Source organism: Cryptomeria japonica, chromosome 4 (assembly GCF_030272615.1).
Source record: "Cryptomeria japonica chromosome 4, Sugi_1.0, whole genome shotgun sequence".
Taxonomy (NCBI): Eukaryota; Viridiplantae; Streptophyta; class Pinopsida; order Cupressales; family Cupressaceae; genus Cryptomeria; species Cryptomeria japonica.
The window spans coordinates 485,331,631-485,355,973 of record NC_081408.1 but is presented as its reverse complement, the minus strand read 5'-3'; positions in this window follow the sequence as shown (position 1 = coordinate 485,355,973).

Here is a 24,343-nt window from a genome sequence, read left to right as displayed (position 1 = left end):
AAATATTCATTTAATTAAAATGGACAGATTTATGTGACTACACAGACTATAATCCAAAGAAGTGTTGAACTACAAAAGATAGCATCTCCTATGCCTGAATACAGTTCTGATTAAGCTTTGTCTGTTCTGGTCTGAAAACCTAAACTCTTTACTGGAATAACCCTTTACAATAATACCCTCACATACGTGATCTCTCTGATATATTTAATATTACTTAACATCCATATTTGCATCTGTTCAATTACTTCCTTCCCAATTACATATTCACATGATGATATCAAAATGATCTAACCAACTGACCTATATACCCTATAGAACTTATCATGCCTTATGTCAGCTTACACAGATAATTACAATATCAAAATACATGTCGGCTAGATAACATAAACATATGAATATCAAAATAAATTGTCGATGTTGGATCCAAAAGATGTCGGCCTCCAATACTAATAATCTTATTCTAAACCATGTCGGCCTACATTGCTGGTAACAAAAGAAATCCTTCCATTCTATTGGTGCTAGTGTCGGTGAAGTATTTTCGAGTGAAGTGGATGTCGGTACATAATTAACTCAAAACATGAAGTCAGAACAAGATATAATGTTGCCATCAATGACAACATAGTGAAACCAACCAATTGAGTGCCAATTGCCAACAACTTTATTATTTTATGAATTATATTTCACATGTTAATGGTGTATGAGGATAAAATAGTAGAGTGATTATCTGATCTTGTGATTAATATTTCCATTTATGTGTGGGATGTATGATATTTGTTGGGATGTCCCTTTTTAATGTTGATTAGATGTTATTGGTAATACCTGTTGGTCATTTGGTGGAATTGATTATGTGTTGCATTGATTTTTTGTCCTTCATGTCAACACTAGTTGTTTAGATGCTTTACCGACACCCTTCTGGTCCCAGTAGGATGAGTCGTTTCTAGTTAACTTGGATCTGGCATGATCCGATAGGCTCCGGTATAATCTAGTGATGGAATTGGCTTGTTCATGATACTTATACTCATATTTGGTCAGTTGGTTTTGGTCTGGAGATTGGATGCTATCCTGCTTGCTTAGAAGATTGGTTTCTGGTTCTGGCGAGGGTTTCACCAGAAGAGCTTTTAGTGGAGATCTTTGATGAATTTGATAAGTGGTGTTAATGCATCTTCTGATGGAGTTTTAGGATGTTGTTGGTGATCATGTTTGAGACTTGGCATTTGGAGATCATTCCTGAAGCGTGTGGACCTATACTTGGTCTTGATTGATCTAGGTCATGGACCGACTTTAATGTAACGTGTGGATAGGACCTATTGATGTATTTTCAGGATGTCTTATGTGTTGATATTATTTATTTTTTTGGTCTAAGGCTGACATGGTGTGTAATTATGTAATCACTTTACTATTTGGTGGCCAACCTGATTGTTTATGGTCGAGGGTTTGTATATATAGATGTAAGATCTCATTGTAGATCATCATGGTTAATGTAAGAGGCCATGGTCAAGGAATGTAATGTGTGAATAATGTAATATCATTCAGGAAGAGGAGTTGGTTGATCATTGGGTTTATGTAAGAGGATTTAGTCCTCTAGTATTGAGCTTAACCAAAACTGTACTCAAGCATAGGAGATGCTATCTTTTGGAGTTCAACATTTATCTAGATTGTATTCTGGATTTATATGTAGTCAGTGAGGCTCCTTTTGTGATGAGCAGTGTGCTCTAGGTTGTTGGCCTTCGTGAAAGTGCAAGCCCGTTCATTGTATTTCACATACTTACTGCAAAAGTATTAGCTGACTGTGGGTAGGCTTGCCACCGTGGTTTTTCTCTTTATCGGGTTTTCCACGTACACATCTTGGTGTTGTGTGGATGGATTTTATTCTTTGATTATTGTTTATGCTTAATTGGATTAACTGCTATTCCGGTATTATTGTTTTGGGTTTCGGTATTTAATTTTTAATTGTTGAATGTTCCTGTAATCTATGACAATTGATTCATCTCCTGGTCTTCTGGTTATTTAAACTGTCTAACAATTGGTATCAGAGCTTTGGTCCTCTCTGTAGAAAGCTTAACCGCTTGAGGAAGATCCTATGGCGACTAATAATGAAAGTTCATCCAATTATTTTGGAGCTATCTTTCAAAGGGATATTCTGAAGCTTGATGAAACAAATTACATAGTATGGAAGATTTATATGGAGACTCATCTGAGATATCTTGTCAAGGAGATTTGGGAGATCACACATAATGGTCTCACACCCTATAATCCAGAATCTGGCAATCCTTCTCCGAAAAACCTAGACAAGGAGCTTAAGAATGATTGTAGAGAAAGAGAAGCCCTCTTGTGTGCACTTTTTGATCAGCAAATAATGGGATTAACAAACAAATCATCTAGAAAGGCTATATGGGATAAGTTGGAGGCTCTTAATGAAGGTGACCCTACAGTGAAGATTGTTAAACCTGATGGTTACTTGGTGAGATATCAAAACCTGGAGATGGAAGAAGATGAAAGGATTGCTACATTCATGAAAAGGGTAAATGATATTGATGCTCTGCAAAAAGGATTAGAAAATCTGTTTGATGGAAACACACACAAGAGCACAAGAAACAAACGTTAGTGTTAGCAACAAAAGATTATCCTAAACAGGCATATCAAGAGAGATATTAAGCATGAAATAGAAAGCATATAAACATAGAATGAAATAGCTAATCAAGATGCTCATAGTTGCTCCTCCCTTGTTCCTCTCCTCTCCAAGTCCCAAATGAGTGTAGCTCTCAGCTTTTAGCACTAGCCATGGATGCCATATGGAGATTCAAGATGGTTGAATATGATAAGCAAATACTATGCAAGAGTAGATAGTGATGCTATGAAAAAGCTCTATGCTAATGCCAGTATAACAACAATACTCTAAAATGCTTTTTTTTGCTTGAGGAGAAGGGTTCTATTTATAGAAGAAATAGGGAAATGAAGGGTTAAGATTGAGAAATCTTAACAAGGGTTAGGATTGAAAGTTGGGGATCCATGTGCACAATTGGCACCAATAAAATGGTGACAAGTGTCAACATAGGATTGGGTTGAGAGAAGAGGTTGGAGGCATTAAAGGCCTGAGAAGACCTCATGGTTATCTAGAAGGTAAGGGTCAAGTCTAAATTAAGATTACCCATTGGATTAAGAGTTAATCCAAGGATAAACCTTTGTGCAAATGTTTAAGAGATAATCATGGTCAAAGCATTAATGGCCTGATGAGACCTTTGGGTTGGGTAGAGGTTGAGTCAAAACAAATGTTTTAACCATGTGGGAGGGTTGAATTAACCATTATTGGTTATTGGAGACTTTGGGGATTAAGTGGTTGAAGGTTGGAAGCCTTCAATGGTTTTCAAAGACTTTGAGCCATTTAGTGGTTGAAGGTTGGAAGCTTTCAAAGGTTATCCAAGACTTTGAGGGTTAATTTGTTGAACACACAAAGCATTAATTGCTTTTCAAAGACTTTGGAGTCTTTGAGAAGTGACTCCAATTTGCTTAGGAATGTGACAATATTTAGGGGATGGATTAGGCTAATTAGGAAGGGTTTAGAAGAATCTAGAAGGGGTTTAGGCATACAAGTGGATTTTGTAGGAAAATGCAAGTGGGAGAAATTTTGGTATTTTCAATTAAAATAAAATCATTTATTTCAATTAAATGGTGTAAGTTGAATTTGGATAAATATTTAAATAAATATTAATTTATTTAAATGAGAAAAAGAAGATAAAGCATTTAAAATGCTTGAAGACTTTGAGGGAAACCATTAAAGGCTTGAAGACTTTAAGGAAAACCATTAAAGTCTTAAGAAGACTATAGAAGGAAGCCATCAAGTTTGAAGACTTTAAAGCCATCAAGTTTGACTACTTTAAGGGAAACCATTAAAGGTTTCAAGTGGGTGAGGATAAATAGGATTTTAAATAAATAATTTATTTAAAATAGTTGTGCAACTTGCTTTTGTAGGAAAATACAAGTGGGTGGAGGATAAAGGTGATTTAAATAAATTATTTATTTAAAATAATTGTGCAACTTGCATTTGTAGGAAAATGCAAGTGGGTGGAGGATAAAGGTGATTTAAATAAATGATTTATTTATTTAAATGTGAGAGGTGGGATTTTGGGGGATTTAAATAAATATTAATTTATTTAAATGTGAGAGAAGATTTAATTAAACAAATATGATTTATTTATTTAATTAATGGTATGAATTTGGTTAAGTGAATTAAATCAAATAAATTCAATAATTTATTTAATTAATAGGAGAAGAGGGTTAAGATGAATTAATTAAATATTAATTTAATTAATTATTAATTGATGGTTAAATAATCAAATAAATACTAAGTATTCATTTAATTAAGTGGACAGATTTATGTGACTACATTTGCCCCTCTTTGAGACGGTGCGGTTTATTGCGTCGTTTCAAAGAAAGAAAAATAGGTGTGAAGAAATGCCCGATAAAATGTAAATTTAATGGGTGGTATGCCCCCTAGAGGGATGGGCCGAATTTTTTTGAAAAATCGGGCAATCTCTCAAAAAAGAATGAAAAGCGGAGGGGAGGTAGAATAGAAGAAATTAGAACTAATGATGAAAGAATGGGAGAAAATGGAGTGAATATGAAGAAACAACAAGCCAGCGAGTACCCTGAGGTCATGCAAGAGATACATAGCAGATGTAGTGTGGGGTTTTGATTGATGCTATACAATTGATCAAAATTGGTTGGACAATCTGGTGCAATCGGTTTAATTGCCCCGGTCAAGTCAAAGCGTGACAGTTGATGTCAGTTGGTCGCTTGAACATGATAAAGTCTGAGTAAGTGAATCAAAGTGACCTGATGGTGACTTAGACAATTGATGTAATTGCCCGATGAAGTCAAGGTATATGAAACAAAATACTCGTTGAGACGTAGACAATTGATGTAATTGTCTGTTGGATTGTGTTTGATTGGTTGATCAATTGATAGTGTGTGCGTGTGATGGATGGTTGTGGGGAATCATGGCAGCCCCGTTGAGACTAGGTCATTATGATAAATGCCTGATGTAGTCTAGGATTACCATAATCGATTACCTGTTGAGACCCGAAGATACTTGATCAGAGTATCTGTTGACAGTCTAGGTGTGTGGGAGTCGATGTATCTGTGTAGATAGAGTAACTGGCTTGACTTATTGGATGACTTAGGATAGGAAACACAATCCCTCCTATTTAGAGATGGATGGTGATGAACGTGGCTTGATTGGGTTGATGGGAAACGATGAAGGATATGTGATGCTGATTGTTGAGATGGGGAGGGTTGGGGGGATTCGATGTTAGATAGAAGATATGGAGGACTAGGACCGAGTCCTATGGAAGAAGATGAGTAAAATAGAGTATGCATTATTATGACTATGTATGCATGATATGCAGCTATTTATGAATGTATGGATGGGTGGAATGCAACGAAATGCAATATATACAAATGAGATGGAATGACGATCCATGGTGCTTTATTTTTCATCATTGAGCTTTAAAATGTTGTAAGAAAATACAAGCAACTTGACATAAAGATTCAAGATGACCAGAGTATTTCTTACATGGATTTTGATATAGCAAGTCAATACAAGCAACTTGATATAATGGATCAAGTTGACCTGAGTATTGCTTGCCGAACAGATAAGGATTATCTCCTTTCATGCATGACTTGGAACGTCCTCCTTGATCTTAGGCTGATCATATCCTGAGACAAGTGCATACCGTAATAAGAGATAAAACCTTTATCCAGTTTGGATGAGGTAGGAGGAACCAAAGAAAGAGAATTGTACCTGCAAACAAACAATATATACATAAAGAATAAAGAATATGGATCCTTGGTAATGGTTCATGCTCATATGGTTGAGGTATACGCTGTAGTCAGCAAGCCGTAATGATCTATGACTGCATTTTGCACAAGATCATGTAGCTTGGTGAACTTCCCACGTAGACACCATTAGTACATGCCCCAGTACTTCATCGGAAGTAATGCGCAAACGATACAAAACAATGCTGAAAGATCCCGATACAGATAAACAAATGATTGTACTCATAAATCAACCAAGTATTTGATAGCTTAACATAATTTTCTTGTCAAAGAAAATGTCATCTTGTCTTTGTTTTGGTAAGGAAGGATGCATCCTTGTTGAAGACAGTTTGATTGTTGATGTGGATTGTGTGGTTGATTGGTAAATGGTCATTGTGTGAGTAGTTTGTCAATGTTTATGTTGCATCTGCATAGATGGGTATGTACAAGGTGTTGCCATGTTTTTGTGTGATTTTTGATGGGTTTTCCGATGTTTTTTGGATTTTGTGAAACAATTTTGAATGTTTTTGGTATTTTGAGAGTCATTTTTGAATGTTTTTGATATTTTCTGATGATTGCCTGAATGAAGAGCGTAATGAATCATATGAGACAATGTAGAATCCACTTCCTTCACGAGGGTAAGGGTATTGCCCCCAGTTTGTAGACCTGACTATGAAAAGGTGGGATGCTAGACGCATGGAGTATTTTCTTAATTGCAGATCAAATAACAAGCCATGGTTTGGATGGATGGATGTATGTGTGCATGAATGTGATCGCAATGAGCCTGAAAGATACTGGAGCCATTGCCTTTACGAGTGGTGCCTGTTTGCCAGGTTTTCACCATCGCACTTACCCAAGGTGCCACCGGAGTGGTTGTTCACCGTTTGGATGCATGATTTTTTTCTTTACTTTTGTGAATGTTTTTGTATTTTCTTCAGGACATTTTCTGAATGTTTTTGGTATTTTCTGATGTGCAGTGGAGCCTGATGCTCTGTACACCTTAGGTATAAAACCTTTTGAGGTGCATGTTGTTGATTGGATCTGCAAGCGGTTCTCCTTCTGATGTAGCCAACTGATATGCCCCGGACCCGAATACAGCAGTGACAACATATGGGCCGAGCCAATTTGATTCAAACTTGCCTTGATGTTCTCTATTTGGTTGGTTGCGAGGATTTTCGCGAAGAACAAGATCACCTACCTCAAATGTACGAGATCTAACTCGGTGATTGTAGCTTCTACTCATGCGCTGCTGATAGGCTTTGAGGTGATTGTATGCAGCTTGTCGCTTCTCATCTAGTAACTCTAAGTCCTGAAGACGAGATACTCTGTATGCTTCATCATCAATGAGATTGTGCAAGGAAACCCGTAGTGACGGTATCTCGACCTCAATAGGCAAGATAGCTTCAACACCATAGACCAATGAATAAGGAGTTGCACCTGTAGGGGTCCGAATGCTAGTTCGATATGCCCATAGCGCTGGATTCAATTGAACATGCCAATCACGGCCGGCATCATTGACTGTCTTCTTTAGGATCCTCAATATGTTTTTATTGGATGCTTCGGCCTGACCATTGCCTTGTGGGTAATAGGGAGTGGAAAAGCGGTGTTGGATATGAAATTTCTCACAAAGCTCACGGACATCCTGATTTTTGAAAGGAAGAACATTATCTGTGACAATGGACATGGGCACACCATACCGGCAGATGATGTAATTGAGGATGAATGAGGCGATCTGCTTGCCGGTGACTTGGGTAAGTGGAACAGCTTCGATCCACTTGGTGAAATATTCGGTGGCGGTAATAATGAATTTATGGCCATTGGATGAAGATGGATGGATTTTACCCACAAGATCAAGACCCCATTGACAAAAAGGCCATGGTGTTGTGATTGGTTGCAGTTCCTGGGCCGGTGCATGTATCAGGTCGCCATGAACTTGACATTTCTTGCATTTTTTGACAAAGTAGTAGGAATCCTTTTCCATAGATGGCCAATAGTATCCAGCTCGCATGATCTTCTTGGCTAGTGATGGACCACTTGAGTGAGTCCCGCAAATTCCTTCATGTACCTCTTCCAAAGCCTTTGTTATCTCACCTTGTTCTAGACATCGAAGGAGAGTACCATCAAGACTGCGTCGGTATAGGGTTTCGGCAATAATGGTATATCGAGCAGTTTGGCGAATGAAGGTTTTACGTTGGTTATTTGATTGGTTGGGAGGAAGGGTGTGATCGCGGAGATAGGTGTAGAACTCACCGTACCATGGGGATTCAGAACCAACAAGGCAACATATCATTTTAGATTCGGGGATATCATAAGCGGGGATCCAAAGTTGTTCTACCAAGAACTCGTAGCGTGTTGAATTCTGTGGAAGATCTAGTAGAGATGCGATGGTAGCCATGGCATCAGCAGCTCGATTCTGATCTCTTGGTATCTGCTCAAAAGTGATAGTAGTAAATGATGTCTTTAGACTGTCCACCATTTGCTTGTATGGCATGAGTTTATCATCTTTGGTTTGATATTCATTAGTTGCTTGTCGAATGACCAGTTGTGAGTCGCCATATACTTGTAGTTCTTGTAATTTCCATTGTACGGCTAACCTGAGTCCTGTGATCAAGGCCTCATACTCTGCTATGTTGTTTGTGCATGGAAATGTGAGCCTGTAAGACTTCGGGATGCTATCACCTTGAGGTGTGATAAACAGAATGCCTGCCCCCGAGCCGTGCCTAGTGTATGAACCATCAAAATATAGTTTCCATGGTTGTGCTTCTGTGATCATGAATATCTCTTCATCTGGAAAATTGGAAATGAGAGGATGATCGCCTATGAGTGGTGCATCGGCCAATTGATCTGCAATGACCTGACCTTTGATAGCTTTACGGTCCACATACTCGATGTCGAATTCACTTAGAATCATTACCCATTTAGCTAAGCGACCTGTCAATGCTGCTTTGTTAAGTAAATACTTGAGTGGATCAATCTTTGCAATGAGTTGCACCTTGTGTGTTAACAGATAGTGCCTCAGTTTAGTGGCTGCCAAGATTACTGCTAGGCAAGCTCGCTCAATAGGTGTGTAATTGAGTTCATAGCCCACAAGTGTGCGAGAGATGTAGTAAATAGCACACTCTTTTCCTTCTGCATTATGTTGTGCCAGTAGTACACCCAATGCTGTACTTGTTGCTGAGATATAGAGCAATAATGGTCTACTTGGATCTGGTGGCATCAGCAATGGTGGATTCATGAGATAGTCTTTAAGCGCCTGAAATGCTTGCTGGCATCTGTCATCCCACTGAAAGCGGATGTTCTTGTGTAGCAGGTGTGTGAATGGGTGACACTTATCAGCCAATTGTGCAATGAATCTGCGGATAGATTGAAGCCGTCCTTGTAGTGTTCTTAGCTGACTGATATTCTTTGGAGGTGGCATGTCCATTATTGCCTTAACCTTTGCTGGATCGACCTCAATACCTTTGCTTGAGACAATGTATCCTAGAAGCTTCCCGGAGGTCACGCCGAAGACACATTTCTTTGGGTTGAGTCAAACATGGTACTGTTCCAGTCTATCAAAGATTTTATCTAAGATGTGAAGATGTCCTTCTCTAGTAAGTGATTTTGCTAGTAAATCATCCACATAATCTTCCATTATAGTATGCATCATGTCATGGAAGATGGTGGTCATTGCTCTTTGATAGGTCGCTCCTGCATTCTTTAGACCAAAAGGCATTACATTCCAGCAGTATGTGCCCCATGGACATGTGAAGGCTGTCTTATGTTGGTCCTCTGGTGCGATCTTTATTTGATTGTATCCCGAAAAGCCATCCATGAGTGAAAGCATGGCATGTCCTGCTGTCAAATCTACTATGATGTCGATATTTGGTAGAGGGAAGTCATCCTTAGGACATGCCTTATTCAGATCTCTGAAGTCTGTACAAATGTGGATGCCCCCTTTTGGTTTGCCAACTGGTACAATGTTGGAGATCCATTCTGCATAATCAATTGGTCTAATGAAACCAACATCCAGGAGTTTCTTGAGTTCTGTTTTGACTAGCATGGCAATCTGAGGATGCATCTTACGAAGCTTCTGCTTGACAGGTTTGGCTCCTTTTGCTACTGTGAGATGATGCATGACTAAATCAGGATCAAGCCCAGGCATGTCTGCATATGACCATGCAAAGTTGATCTGACGCTGTTGGAAGAACTCTATAAATTGAGGTTGTTCCTCTGGAGTGAGAAGAGATGCCAGATGTATGATATGAGGGTTTTCAGGAGTCCCCACATTGTATTCTTTGGTCTCCTCAATGAGGATCGTTGATCGTTCCTGTTGTGTACTAGCAGGGAGGATGTCAAAGCCTTCATCCTCAGGCGCCTCAGAGAGGTTTTCACCATTGGATACGCTCTTTCTTTTTACTTTTGTCGGATCAAACAGTGCCACAGTGTGGTTTTCACTGGAAGATCCATGTTTTATTGTTATATTTTTGCAGCTGAAGGGTTTGGCATCCGCCCCGAAGTATGCTGCGCTATTAAGTTCAATGGCGAATCCAGCTTTGTGATCCCCGCTTGGTAGATTATCCCTTAATTCTAAAAAGTCAATGACAGCCTCATCGTTCTGGAAGAGGTCAAGACATGGGGGATTTGGTTGGTTCCATTCAATGAGTTCAGGGTGGATAATGGGCATTACTTCATCGATTAAGTTAAGTGCGGGAGATGTATCAGTGAGGGTTAAGACAGTGTGGTGAAGGTCGTTGATGGTACTCTCCCTGTCAGAATCAGGCGTAGGATGAGACGTAGGGTCTGTGGAAGATGTTTCTAGCTCAGGTACCCAAGTGGTCTTTATCTGTGCTTCTCCGTAAACAGGGATGTCTTTGCGGGGTGGAGGTGGTGATGTGTCTTCCTCATCTGAAGTGTTAAGTTGCACTGAATCGAATTCCCACTCATGTGAGTCGGTCTCTGAATCACTCTCCAGCATCCGATTGCTATACCATACTGGGATGTCTTTGGAGTTAAACACGGCAGGTGTGATTGGTTTATGTATCCTTGTAGTGATCGGTGCTGCAGGAATTGTGATGGGGTTTAATGGATTTGTCACTGGAAGTATCGGTAATGGTGACTCAGTGGCTTCTGCTGGAACTACTGGTGCCATAGATGCTGCTGCGGGTTCCAATATAGTTGCTGCTACAAATGGTGTTGCTGATAGGATTACTGGTTCGTTTGATGGGATGAGTGACATTGGTGATGGTGGAGTTGTGAGCCTTGAGGGGGCAGTGGGGATAGTGCTTGATGGTGCTTTGATTATGAAAGGTGTCCTCTTTACAGTAGGTGGGCAAAATGGTTTGCTAGGTTTTCCTTTGAATCTGAGTTTAGGAAGGATCTCTTTTTCAAAGCCAAGGCCTGTATTACCTTTGGGCTTGAATTCTGGTAGCAGAGGTTCGTGTCGTCCTTGTTTGCAGTATCCCAAAGCACTCTGACCATCATATCCCATTCTTTGCATAATGAGAAGGCCTTTGCCATACTGATCCGTAGGAAGTGTAACTCGCGGTATGTCAGTGGTGATGGGATCTTTATAGATCCATTCCGCCAGGTCCTCATCTTGTGTTTCTTCCTCTTGACTCTTTCCAAGAACGAAAGGTGTCAAAGCACATGCTGGTATGTTTAGTGGTTGCTGGAGTAACTGCTGTGGTTTACCATGTGTTCTAGGAGAAGTGGGCATTTGTCCCACACAAAAGAGCTGACTCAAGTTGTATTCTCCAGGACCTTCCTCTGCGACTTTCATTTTAAGCTTTTCTTGCTTGGGCATAGGGGTGTTCGAACTGGCAAGAGAGGCAGGATTTACATATGATGTGGGGGAAATGGCTTCCCTATTATTAGGAACAGTAATCTCTGGTTGATGGCTGATATTATGGCAAAATGCAAAGGGATTTGCATCGCCCAGGATTGTGATCTCTGCACCATTATGTGGGAACTTGATACATTGATGGTAGGTAGATGGAACGGCTTGCATGGCATGTATCCAAGGTCTCCCTAATAGTAGATTATATGGCAGAGGAAGGTCCAGAACCTGACAAATTATGTGTTTTACCACAGGGCCCACTCGGATTGGTAGCACCACCGCTCCTTTGGATGAACGCTCTGCATCATCATAGGCCTTGATGGTGATCTTCTTGCGAGGATCCACTGATTCTATTGCATATCCCAATGCTGTGACCAACTGTAGTGTACAAATGTTTAGGCCTGCTCCATTATCAATCAAGACTCGCTTGATCTTGTGTTGGTTGACAAAGCCTTCAATGTGTAGCGAAGCGTTATGAGGTTGTTGGAAGGAAGAGTTGTCACTTTCAGAAAAAGTGAGACAAGGTGATGACTTTAGATTTCCAACCATGGCTTGAAATTGGTCCGTATTCAGGTTTGCAGGGACTGACGCTTCTTGGAGTGCTTGATCCAAGATAGTTTTATGAGATGGCGACAGACGCAAAAGCTCCAAGATGGATATAAGCGCAGGGGTTTTGTCTAATTGTTCCATAAGATTGTACTGCTTTGGGATGGAGGTGGTGCCTTGTGGAGCTGCCTTTATGGTGACCTTGCCACGACGTGTAACAACATTGCAATTTGAGGTGGGATTTTTGAAGGTGATAGTTGCAATTTGTTCACTGGCATCATACAGGTGATTGACAGTGTAATTATACGCAGCTTGCGTATAATCAGTGGTATCAGGACCTCGTCTGGACGTGGAAGGACCCCTTTGATCTTGTGATGGAAGTGGATTCTTGAACATCTGATGATCATTATTGGTTGTTTTTGGGTCATGCCCTTCAATTTCAATTTCTCGTTGCCTTGACCGTGATCGAGTTTGAGCCATTTTGTTTGCAAGTTTGTGTTGAAGTTGATTGAAGATGATGATGAGTTGTTTGATGAAGGATTGATGATTTTAGTGGATTGGTGGTATGTAGATCTCTAGCACTTTAAGGTAGATGCAACCGAAATTCTTTCTTTGAATTGCTTGTTTGTTTTGATGAGTTTGGATGTGATAAGGTGTAGAGAAATCTGAGATGTGTTACAGATTTTGACTACCTAGCAATGAGAGGATTCACTCATGAACTAGTTTTAACCTGCGTAGATGTGTCTCTTAGGATGAGCTTATCCTAGATGTAGAAACAATCTAAAAGTGATGTGATGTGTTTGATTTCAAGCAATATCTAAAAAGGAATCGTGGGACAAGAACCTCTTAATGTTTTGAGAGTTTTGGGATGGATTGATGATGAAGTGATGATGTATGAGTGAGATGATGGATGTTTTTGTTTTCAACTTCAATCTTTCAATAAAAACTTTGTGTCACAAATGGGACAAACTCTATCTCTTCCCTTTCAGGCGTTGGTGGCACTTCTCGAGCTGTGTTGTAGGTGATACAGATGTTTGGGAAGAAATTGGGATTAATCTTTCCTCCTTGATTTTTGTGATAACTCAGAGCTCTATATTGCATAAAAGCTCTGTGGTTCAATGATTCTGAATCAAACTCGTTTGTTTTACCTTGAAGGTATAGACGCATGCGATGTAGAAAGACTCTATGGGAGACAAAGATTTGTCGATTGATAGAAGAATTTCCTCCTTTTGATCAAAGCCTTTGAGCTTAGTGGTCTCCTTTTCAAGGTGATATTCTGATGACACTTCTTCTTTCGCAAGATGTGAAGAATGGTCATAAAATTTGTCTCTTTGTTGTTTTGCACTTTGTTTTTGGTACTTTTGGTTGTGTTGAAAGATGTTGGATGAATACTTTGTTTTTGGGATTGATTTTCTGATTTTTCTTTGACAAGAAAACAAAGCAAGCACACAAACACAAGATTGTAGCCTCAAAGGCACAAATGAGTATGGGTCTAGATCAACCCAATTCTTGGACTTGTTTTTGACCCTTCCTTTAGATGTATTTTAAGGTGTATTTCCAAAGCCTGAAGTCGGCTCAATTTGCTCTAGGTCTGTAAAACGAACACACTTCAAACACTCTTTATCCCTATGGTCAAATGGCCAGTTGTGATAAATTTAGCCCACATCTTGATATTTCTTCGACTTTGGTACTACATACCTTATGAATCCCGCCGTGGCAGGTAAGGATGTGATATACTAAGTCTTGCACGAGCATAACAAATAGATGATCCCTATGATGGGGGAGTCACCACTTTTATCAAGCCACAAGTGACTTTTCAAAAAGCTATGTTTCTACTCAAGGAAATATGTATGGTGAGTATCTTGGGAGCAAAACCATCTATGCTCTTGCACTAAATTATATCTCAAATATCCTCAATCAATAGAACGGGTGAGCTACTACTTAAAGGTGTTTAGTCATGTTCGATGGCTTTGGACATAAGTTCATTCTGCAGTGACTCACTTAAGAGCCTTGTAACTGGTGGTGGGGCCCATTTGTCCTTTCGGCCAGTTACACTGTAGGAATAGCTATACCCAAGGCTACAGCTTTCGCTCTCACCTGATTTCTATAGCGGCTCGAAGGATTTACCGCTCGAGGTCGTTCCCAAGAGTATCGATCCCTTGGCAGGCCTCTCTTAAAAAAATAAAATTTTGAGTGTTACTAACACTTTTCTCTTGCACCTACGACCACGAGAGCCAAGGGAGAGGATAGTGTGTGTTAGAAATAGGTCCACTCGACTGACTTTTGTGCACAAGCGTGCCAAACATGAAATTCACTTGTTCTTTTTAATCCATCATGGCAATATGATCTAACTATTTGGAGATGTTGCTCCAACAATCATGGTGTTCTTTTTAATTTTCAAAGGCAATTGTTTGAGTAAACTAGAATTTGAAAATCCTGGTCAACTTAATGAAAAACACGTTTGCATGAAGTAAAATTGCTTTGAAAATGAGACAAGTTGATTGTGAATTTTATTTGCACCAAAAATGGAAGTGTGGATTGTGAGTTTTATCTTGATGCAAGAAATAAAATTTGCCTTGTTGATTTTAAGCACCAAAACGAAGTTTGTTTCCTAACTTGCAAAAAAAATAAAGTTGTTTTTGTATAAGTTTGTGGTTCTTTTTACCTTTGAACAATGAAATTCTTTTTAAGAGCCCCAAACAAATGTGTGATTCTTTTTTAAAAGCCCAAATTTGAAATGTGAAGTTAATTTTAAACCAAAATAAAAAGTGAATTCATTTTTAAAACCAACTTCAAAAAAACAAGTTAGTAAAAAATATAAATCTACTTTTTAATCTAATTTAAATTTGCACAAAAGAGAAAAATAGTTAGTAAAATCCGCCTATTTGGTGGGCTTCTACAAGCCTAATTTTTTTTTTTTAAAATTTTTACAAGGTGATTTGTACAACGTTTTGTTACAATAGCGCTAGTCTGCGTTTGAACAGAGGCACTATTTAACACAAACGCACTAAAAGAAAGGGAAAGACAGAGAAGGGAAAAGCACTGAAACAGAGTGAATAGCGCCAAAATAATGTCAAACGCACCAAAACAGTGTCAAAAGCGCAACCTGTGTGACATTTTCAACATTCAAACATGTTATTGGTTAAAAAAAAAAAGTTGATCTTTTTGGTGTTTGGATTCACGTCAGGTTCACCAAATGATGCTCTGCAAAAAGGATTAGAAAATCTGTTTGATGGAAACACACACAAGAGCACAAGAAACAAACGTTAGTGTTAGCAACAAAAGATTATCCTAAACAGGCATATCAAGAGAGATATTAAGCATGAAATAGAAAGCATATAAACATAGAATGAAATAGCTAATCAAGATGCTCATAGTTGCTCCTCCCTTGTTCCTCTCCTCTCCAAGTCCCAAATGAGTGTAGCTCTCAGCTTTTAGCACTAGCCATGGATGCCATATGGAGATTCAAGATGGTTGAATATGATAAGCAAATACTATGCAAGAGTAGATAGTGATGCTATGAAAAAGCTCTATGCTAATGCCAGTATAACAACAATACTCTAAAATGCTTTTTTTTGTTTGAGGAGAAGGGTTCTATTTATAGAAGAAATAGGGAAATGAAGGGTTAAGATTGAGAAATCTTAACAAGGGTTAGGATTGAAAGTTGGGGATCCATGTGCACAATTGGCACCAATAAAATGGTGACAAGTGTCAACATAGGATTGGGTTGAGAGAAGAGGTTGGAGGCATTAAAGGCCTGAGAAGACCTCATGGTTATCTAGAAGGTAAGGGTCAAGTCTAAATTAAGATTACCCATTGGATTAAGAGTTAATCCAAGGATAAACCTTTGTGCAAATGTTTAAGAGATAATCATGGTCAAAGCATTAATGGCCTGATGAGACCTTTGGGTTGGGTAGAGGTTGAGTCAAAACAAATGTTTTAACCATGTGGGAGGGTTGAATTAACCATTATTGGTTATTGGAAACTTTGGGTATTAAGTGGTTGAAGGTTGGAAGCCTTCAATGGTTTTCAAAGACTTTGAGCCATTTAGTGGTTGAAGGTTGGAAGCTTTCAAAGGTTATCCAAGACTTTGAGGGTTAATTTGTTGAACACACAAAGCATTAATTGCTTTTCAAAGACTTTGGAGTCTTTGAGAAGTGACTCCAATTTGCTTAGGAATGTGACAATATTTAGGGGATGGATTAGGCTAATTAGGAAGGGTTTAGAAGAATCTAGAAGGGGTTTAGGCATACAAGTGGATTTTGTAGGAAAATGCAAGTGGGAGAAATTTTGGTATTTTCAATTAAAATAAAATCATTTATTTCAATTAAATGGTGTAAGTTGAATTTGGATAAATATTTAAATAAATATTAATTTATTTAAATGAGAAAAAGAAGATAAAGCATTTAAAATGCTTGAAGACTTTGAGGGAAACCATTAAAGGCTTGAAGACTTTAAGGAAAACCATTAAAGTCTTAAGAAGACTATAGAAGGAAGCCATCAAGTTTGAAGACTTTAAAGCCATCAAGTTTGACTACTTTAAGGGAAACCATTAAAGGTTTCAAGTGGGTGAGGATAAATAGGATTTTAAATAAATAATTTATTTAAAATAGTTGTGCAACTTGCTTTTGTAGGAAAATACAAGTGGGTGGAGGATAAAGGTGATTTAAATAAATTATTTATTTAAAATAATTGTGCAACTTGCATTTGTAGGAAAATGCAAGTGGGTGGAGGATAAAGGTGATTTAAATAAATGATTTATTTATTTAAATGTGAGAGGTGGGATTTTGGGGGATTTAAATAAATATTAATTTATTTAAATGTGAGAGAAGATTTAATTAAACAAATATGATTTATTTATTTAATTAATGGTATGAATTTGGTTAAGTGAATTAAATCAAATAAATTGAATAATTTATTTAATTAATAGGAGAAGAGGGTTAAGATGAATTAATTAAATATTAATTTAATTAATTATTAATTGATGGTTAAATAATCAAATAAATACTAAGTATTCATTTAATTAAGTGGACAGATTTATGTGACTACAGATATTATTATGGGAGTTCAATGTTGTGGTGGACCTTTGAGCAAAGATGAAATTATTTCTAAAGTTCTGAGAGCCCTACCACTAGCTTATAAAATGAAGAATACTACTATTAATGAGTTGAGAACAATGGTTAATACATCTATCAACAGAGATACTTTGGTTGGGAGACTATCTGCTTTTGAGCTTGAGGAATTTGGACCTTCTAGAGCAGTTAAGACTTAAACTACTTTTCATGCATCTACATCTACAACCAGTAAGCAAGATTGGAAAGATTTATATGCAAAGGAGTTAGAAGATATGAAAAGAGAAGATGACGAGTTTGAGCAACTTGAACCACTATTTTCTAGAAGAGTACCTAAAGGACCGGTAGGAAGTAAGTATGAAGGGAAAACACCTTTTAAATGTTTTCCATGTAATAAGATTGGTAATGTTGCATCTAAATGTCTTGAAAGGAATTCAAGGTTTGAAGAAAGAGTTAAAATATTATTTAAGCCTAACCCTGATTATCAGAACAAGTATAAATACAAGAAAAACAAAGACAAATCATGCTACATAGCGGATGAGGAAGGCATTACTGATTCAGATGATGAACTGACAGAAGACTCTGCTAGTGGATCCAACAATGGGAAGGAATGGGTGTTCCTGGCTTTCAAGGAAGATGATCCGGTAATGGAAGAGAATGTACCTGAGGAGAAGGCACTTGCTGCTAAAAATCAAGGACAGGGATGAATGGGTAATTGAGTGTGGTTGTTCACATCATATGAGTGGAGATAAAGGGAAGTTTTTGTCTTTGCAAGAATTTTATGGTGGACTAGTTAGATTTGGAGATGACAAGGTATGTATGATTAAAGGAAAATGAACTATATCATTGGATGGTAAGAACAATACTGACAATGTTTATTATGTTGAAGGTTTAAAACATAATATTTTGAGTGTATTACAATTGGTAGATAAGGGATTTCATTTACAGTTCAAGGATGGAGAAATACAAAATGATTAATAGATCAAGCTTGGAGATTGCAACCGATACACAAACAAAAGGTAACATATTTCATTTGAACTTCGGTGAGAAGACATGTTTGATTACACAAATTGATGAGAGTTGGCTATGGCATAAAAGATCGTGTCATGTGAATTTTGATTGCATTGTGAAGATCAGTTCAACTAAGGCAGTTATGGATATACCTAAGATTATGCAGCCCTATAATCTGGTATGTAAGGAATGTCAAATGGGTAAACATGTCGGAACCTATTTGAGGAGTATACAAGATAAATCAAATGATGTTCTTGATCTTATTCATACCGATTTATGTGGCCCTTTTAGAGTTAAAAGTTTTCATATTGATAGATATTTCATGCTAATCATTGATGATTATTCTAGAATGATGTGGGTTACTTTTTTGAGAGAAAAATCTAAAGCATTTGAAAAGTTTAAAATCTTTAAGGCTAAAGTGGAAATTGAGACAAGATTGAAGATTAAATCTTTGAGATCAAATCATGGTGGAGAATTCACATCCGGTGAGTTTAATCTTTTGTGACAAGCATGGTATATGAAGACAATTTTCTGCTCCCTGGACACCTCAGCAGAATGGAGTTGTGGAAAGGAAAAATAGAACTATCTTGGATGATGATGGAAGCTAATCTACCTCATATCTACTGGAGAGAAGCAGTGAGCACAATGGTTTATAAATTCAACAATACATATCAAAGGAGAAACCGGTAAGACAGCTTATGAATTATGGGTTGGCAATACACCTACAGTTAAGTATTTCAGAATTTTTGGTAGTAAATGTTATATCAGGAGAGATGATACTATTGGGAAATTCTAGCATAGATGTGATGAAGGCATATTTCTTGGTTATTCTAAAGAATGCAAAGCATATAGATGTTATAACAAGAGATTGCAGATAATTGTGGAGAGTGCTAATGTCAAAGTAGATGAGCTAAATAGAAGTCAAATCAGAGTTTATGAGAAGGAACCAGCAGTGGAAATGATTATATCTGAACCGGTAGCACCTTTACCAAAATAGAGAGTTGAACTAGTTACTCCGACAACTTCTATCCTAGATGTGATGAAGGCATATTTCTTGGTTATTCTAATGAAAGAAAAGCATATAGATGTTATAACAAGAGATTGTAGAGAATTGTGGAGAGTGCTAATGTCAAAGTAGATGAGCTAAACAAAAGTCAAATCAGAGTTTATGAGAAGGAACTAGCAGTGGAAATGATTATATCTGAATCGGTAGCACCTTTACCAGAACAGAGAGTTGAACCAGTTACTCCGGCAACTTCAGAGAATTCTACAATAAATGAAGAACAAGGAAGAGGAACATAGAGTCAGAAGACTCCTAGGTATGTGAGACTGAATCATTTTGAAGATCAAATCATTGGGGACAAGAGCAATGTAATGGTGACAAGAAGAAGACTGGCAACTAATGAGGTATGTTTAATTTCACAAGTTGAACCAGTATCAGTAATTGAAGCATGTAAATATGAACATTGGTTAAAAGCTATAGAAGAAGAATTAGATCAGATTGAGAAAAATAACACATAGACTTTGGTTCCCTGACCTATAAATAAAAATGTTATTGGGACTAAATGGGTTTTTCGGAATAAATTGAATGAGGATGGTCAAGTTATAAGGAATAAGGCTAGATTGGTTTGTAAAGGATATTCTCAGAAGGAAGGAATTGATTACGGAGAGAATTTTGCACCTGTAGCTAGGATTGAAGCTGTAATATTATTTCTTGCCTATGCTGTTTATAAAAACTACAAGGTTTATTAGAAGGATGTTAAATGTGCATTTTTTAATGGGGATCTTGATGAGGAAGTTTATATTGAGGAACCTTATGGTTTTTCACTACCAGATGATACATATATGGTTTGCAGGTTAAGGAAAATGTTATGTGGACTAAAACAAGCACTTGGAGCTTGGTATGCTAGGTTGGATAAATATCTTTTGAAGCTTGGTTTTACTAAGGGAAGTGCTAACAATAATTTGCATTATAAAATCAATGATGATGATATATTGATTGTTGAAGTATTTGTTGATGACATTATTTTTGGAGGTGAAGATAAATTATGCATATAATTTTCTAAGAATATGGAGAATGAATTTGAGATGTCTATGATTGGTGAGATGAAATTTTTCTTAGGTTTGCAGATTACTCAGACTGACAAAGGTATTTTTATCTGTCAAAATAAATATGCTAAGGAATTATTGAAGAAATTTGGTATGGGAGATTCTAAACCAGTAAGTACTCCTATGGTTACAAGTGAGAAATTGACAAGAAAAGATGTTTCTACACCGGTAAATCGTACAAGATACAAATCTATGATTGGAGGTCTGCTTTATTTGACTCAAACTAGGCCTGACATTATGAATGTTTTTTGTATTGTTTCAAGATTTCAGAGTGATCCTAGAGAAAATTATGAGATGGCGGTGAAAAGAATTTTTAGATACTTGCAAGGTACATCATAATATGGCTTATGGTACCCTAAGGATGATATCTTTACTTTATGTGCATATACAGATGTTGATTGGGCTGGAGATGTTGATGACCAGAAAAGTACTTCAGGTGGAGCTTTCTTTCTTGGAAAGAAGTTGGTTTCATGGATCAGCAAGAAACAAGCATGTACTTCTTTATCTATTGTTGAAGCTGAGAATGTTGTTGCTGCTACTAACTATACACAAGTTTTATGGATGAAGCAAATGTTGAAGGATATAAAGGTGGATTGTGATGCACTGGTAGTTAATCACTGTGATAACTCTGTTGCTATTGATATATCAAAAAATCTGGTATTTCATTCTAAGACAAAGCACATATCTATCAAGTATAACTTTTTGAAGGAGAAGGTGGAAGCAAATGAAGTTAGACTAGTTTATGTGAACACTAAAGAACAAATTGTAGATATTTTCACTAAACCTTTATCCAAGGAAGCATTTGAGTGCTTGAGAGACAAATTAGGAGTTTTTGCCCCTCCGATAGAGACTTGATTGATGCGGTTTGGAATCAATCTGGCATGCATTATCTGAGATACTATTCATTTCAGCACTAATGTGGGATGCTACTACTCAGGGGGAGTAGTGAGCTTTGAGATTCGAAGGCTTATGCTTTTGCTTTGATATTTCTATCAAATTTCTGGCATTGATGTCAAAGGGGGAGTGATGTTGATGTGAAAAATATAAAGGAAATGATAAATGTCAAAGGGGGAAAGATATTGATATTCAGAGCTATATGCAAGTGATTGTTGGTTGTCTTCCATAGGGGGAAACTTGTTTGGCATTTCTTGGTACTTAAATGTCTTTTACATCTAGTGTTGCCATCAATTCCAAAGGGGGAGATTGTTGGCCATTTGGTGGAATTGATTATGTGTTGCATTGATGTTTTGTCAATGATGTCAACACTAGCTATTTGGATGCTTTACCGGCACCCTTCTGGTCTCGGTAGGATGAGTGGTTTTTGTTAACTTGGATCCAACATGATCTGGAAGCCTCCGATATAATCTAGTGATGGAATTGTCTTGTTCAAGATACTTATACTCATATTTGGTCAGTTGTTTTTGGTCTAGAGATTGGATGCTATCTTTCTTTCTTAGAAGATTGGTTTTTGGTTCTGGCGAGGGTTTCACCAGAAGAGATTTTAGTGGAGATCTTTGATGAATTGCATAAGCGGTGTTAATGCAACTTTTGATTGAGTTTCAGGATGCTATTGGTAATCATGTTCGAGACTTAGCATTTGGAGGTCATTGTTGAAGCATATGGACCTATACTTGGTCTCTCTTGATCTAGGTTATGAACCAGCTTTAATGTAATGTGTGGATAGGACCTATTGATGTATTTCTAGGATGTCTTATCTGTTGATATTATTTGTTTGTTTGGTCTAAGGCCAACATGGTTTGTAATTATGTAATTGGTTTATTATCTGGTGGCCAACCTAATTGTTTATGGTTGAGGGTTTGTATATATAGATGTAAGATCTCATTCTAGAACATCATGGTTAATGTAAGAGGTCATGGTCAAGGAATGTAATGTGCGAATAATGGTTGATCATTGGAGATCAAATTGGGTTTATGTAAGAGGATTTAGTCCTCCGGTACTGAGCTTAACCGGAACTATACTCAGGCATAGGAGATGTTATCTTTTGTAGTTCAACACTTCTCTAGATTGTAGTCTAGATTTATATGTAGTCAGTGAGGCTCCTTTTGTGTTGAGAAGTGTGCTTTAGGTTGTTGGTCTACCTGCAAGTGCAGGATCCCTCATTGTAATTCACATACTTACTACAAAAGTATTATATGACTATGGGTAGGCTTCCCATTGTGGTTTTTCCCTTTACTGGGTTTTCCACATACAAATCTTGGTGTTGTGTGGATGGCTTTTATTCTGTGGTTACTGTTTATGCCTAATTGGATTAACTGTTATTCCAATATTAAAGTTTTAATTGTTGAATGTTCCTGTAATTTATGACAACTGATTCACCCCCCCCCTCTCAGTTATCTTTCGATTATCTGAACTTTCTAACAATACCTTGTTGTGATCCATTGACTTGGTAGTTCACTAAGTTGTTCAATATTGGTTTAGTTATTATCTCTTTCTACCCTGACCAATGTTTTGAAGTTTCTTTATCAAGTTTAAATCAGAAAACACAAAAAAAGGATTTATTTGTTTTGTTTCAACTAGCAGGCCCCTTGATAGGTACAATTGCATCAACCATTAATTGATTGAACACCGTCATGACCCAACCATAGAGACCTTGGAGTAATTAATATTTCAAGATTGATTGTTTTTTAGGAGAGGTGGTATACTTTTCATATTCTACCTAACTGTTGGTGAGTGTGTTAAAACACCTGTCAATAGGATGCTCTTCATTGGATGATTGTCCGTGTGGCTATGGATTCTATTGTTCTTCATTATGCAAATGATCTATGGAATTGATTTATATGTATTTGGGATAACATTGTATTCATGATGGCATTGTAAATATGAAAGAAGATTATGAACTCTTGTATTTGTAATATCATGTAACATGATGTTGTAAAGACAAAGATATTGGAATTTAATAAGATGATGTGATTTCATATGGTTTATATTATGGAAATGTTCATTATGTTTGAGATTAGGATAGAGTTGGATAGCTAAACCTAAATGGAATCATGTGATTAGAAGGGTTAATACTTGTTGTTATAATCTATATGTATGTGTATGATTAGTTATCTTGATGTTATACAATATATTCTTAAGGGAAGGATCTATACCTAATCATAACATTGGTTATATGGATTTATAAAATGTTAAGTGAATGATGTAAGAATGGTAATTAGTAGCATTTGGTTTTGGTACAATAAAATGAACTTAGAGGTTGAGGATAAATGGAAAATATAATAGTATGAAGATGTTATTCATTAAGTAGTGACATTCAGATACTCTAGGGGAAATAATGTTATGTTATCTTTATTTTCCGCATCCTTTATATGATAGTATGATCAAGTTATGATGCCCCATGCATTCTTGTAGATAGGAAATGTTGCATTTGATGTGTATATGGTATATGGTCATAGTTGCATATGTTGATTACTAGATGTTTTAGAAAAAAAATTAGCTCTATTTATATTTAGATTATGTTTATTTCTCTAGGGTATTTTGGCGAGCATTACATTTGGCATTAGAGTCCATGTTCATACACTGGGTAATCTAGATTCATTTGAGCCCATTGTGCATGTTAGCAATTTAGCATCATGGGGTAGCCCAACGATTTATCCCTACATGTTATTTTCTTGTATTTGTTGCCCTAAATTTTAGCTTATGGTTTCTCTTATATCTTGCTTAGACAAGATGTCTGCTAGAGGTGTAGGCCATGGACATGGTGGTCGCATGGGTACTTGATGGAATCCTCGTCTTGAGGTTTCTGAAGAGTCACACCATGAGGAGAAGCAACATAATCAGTTGGGTGGTGATGTAGTGTTGCAACTAGTGAATGTGGTTCAAGAGCTTCATGGTTGATTACAGGAAGATAATCAATAGGAGGAGTGTCACCATTCTAGTCATTAGGAGAGAGTGTTTGCATTCACCATGGAGGAGAGTTGAGGTGGATCTTGATGCGAGTGCAACTAGTCAC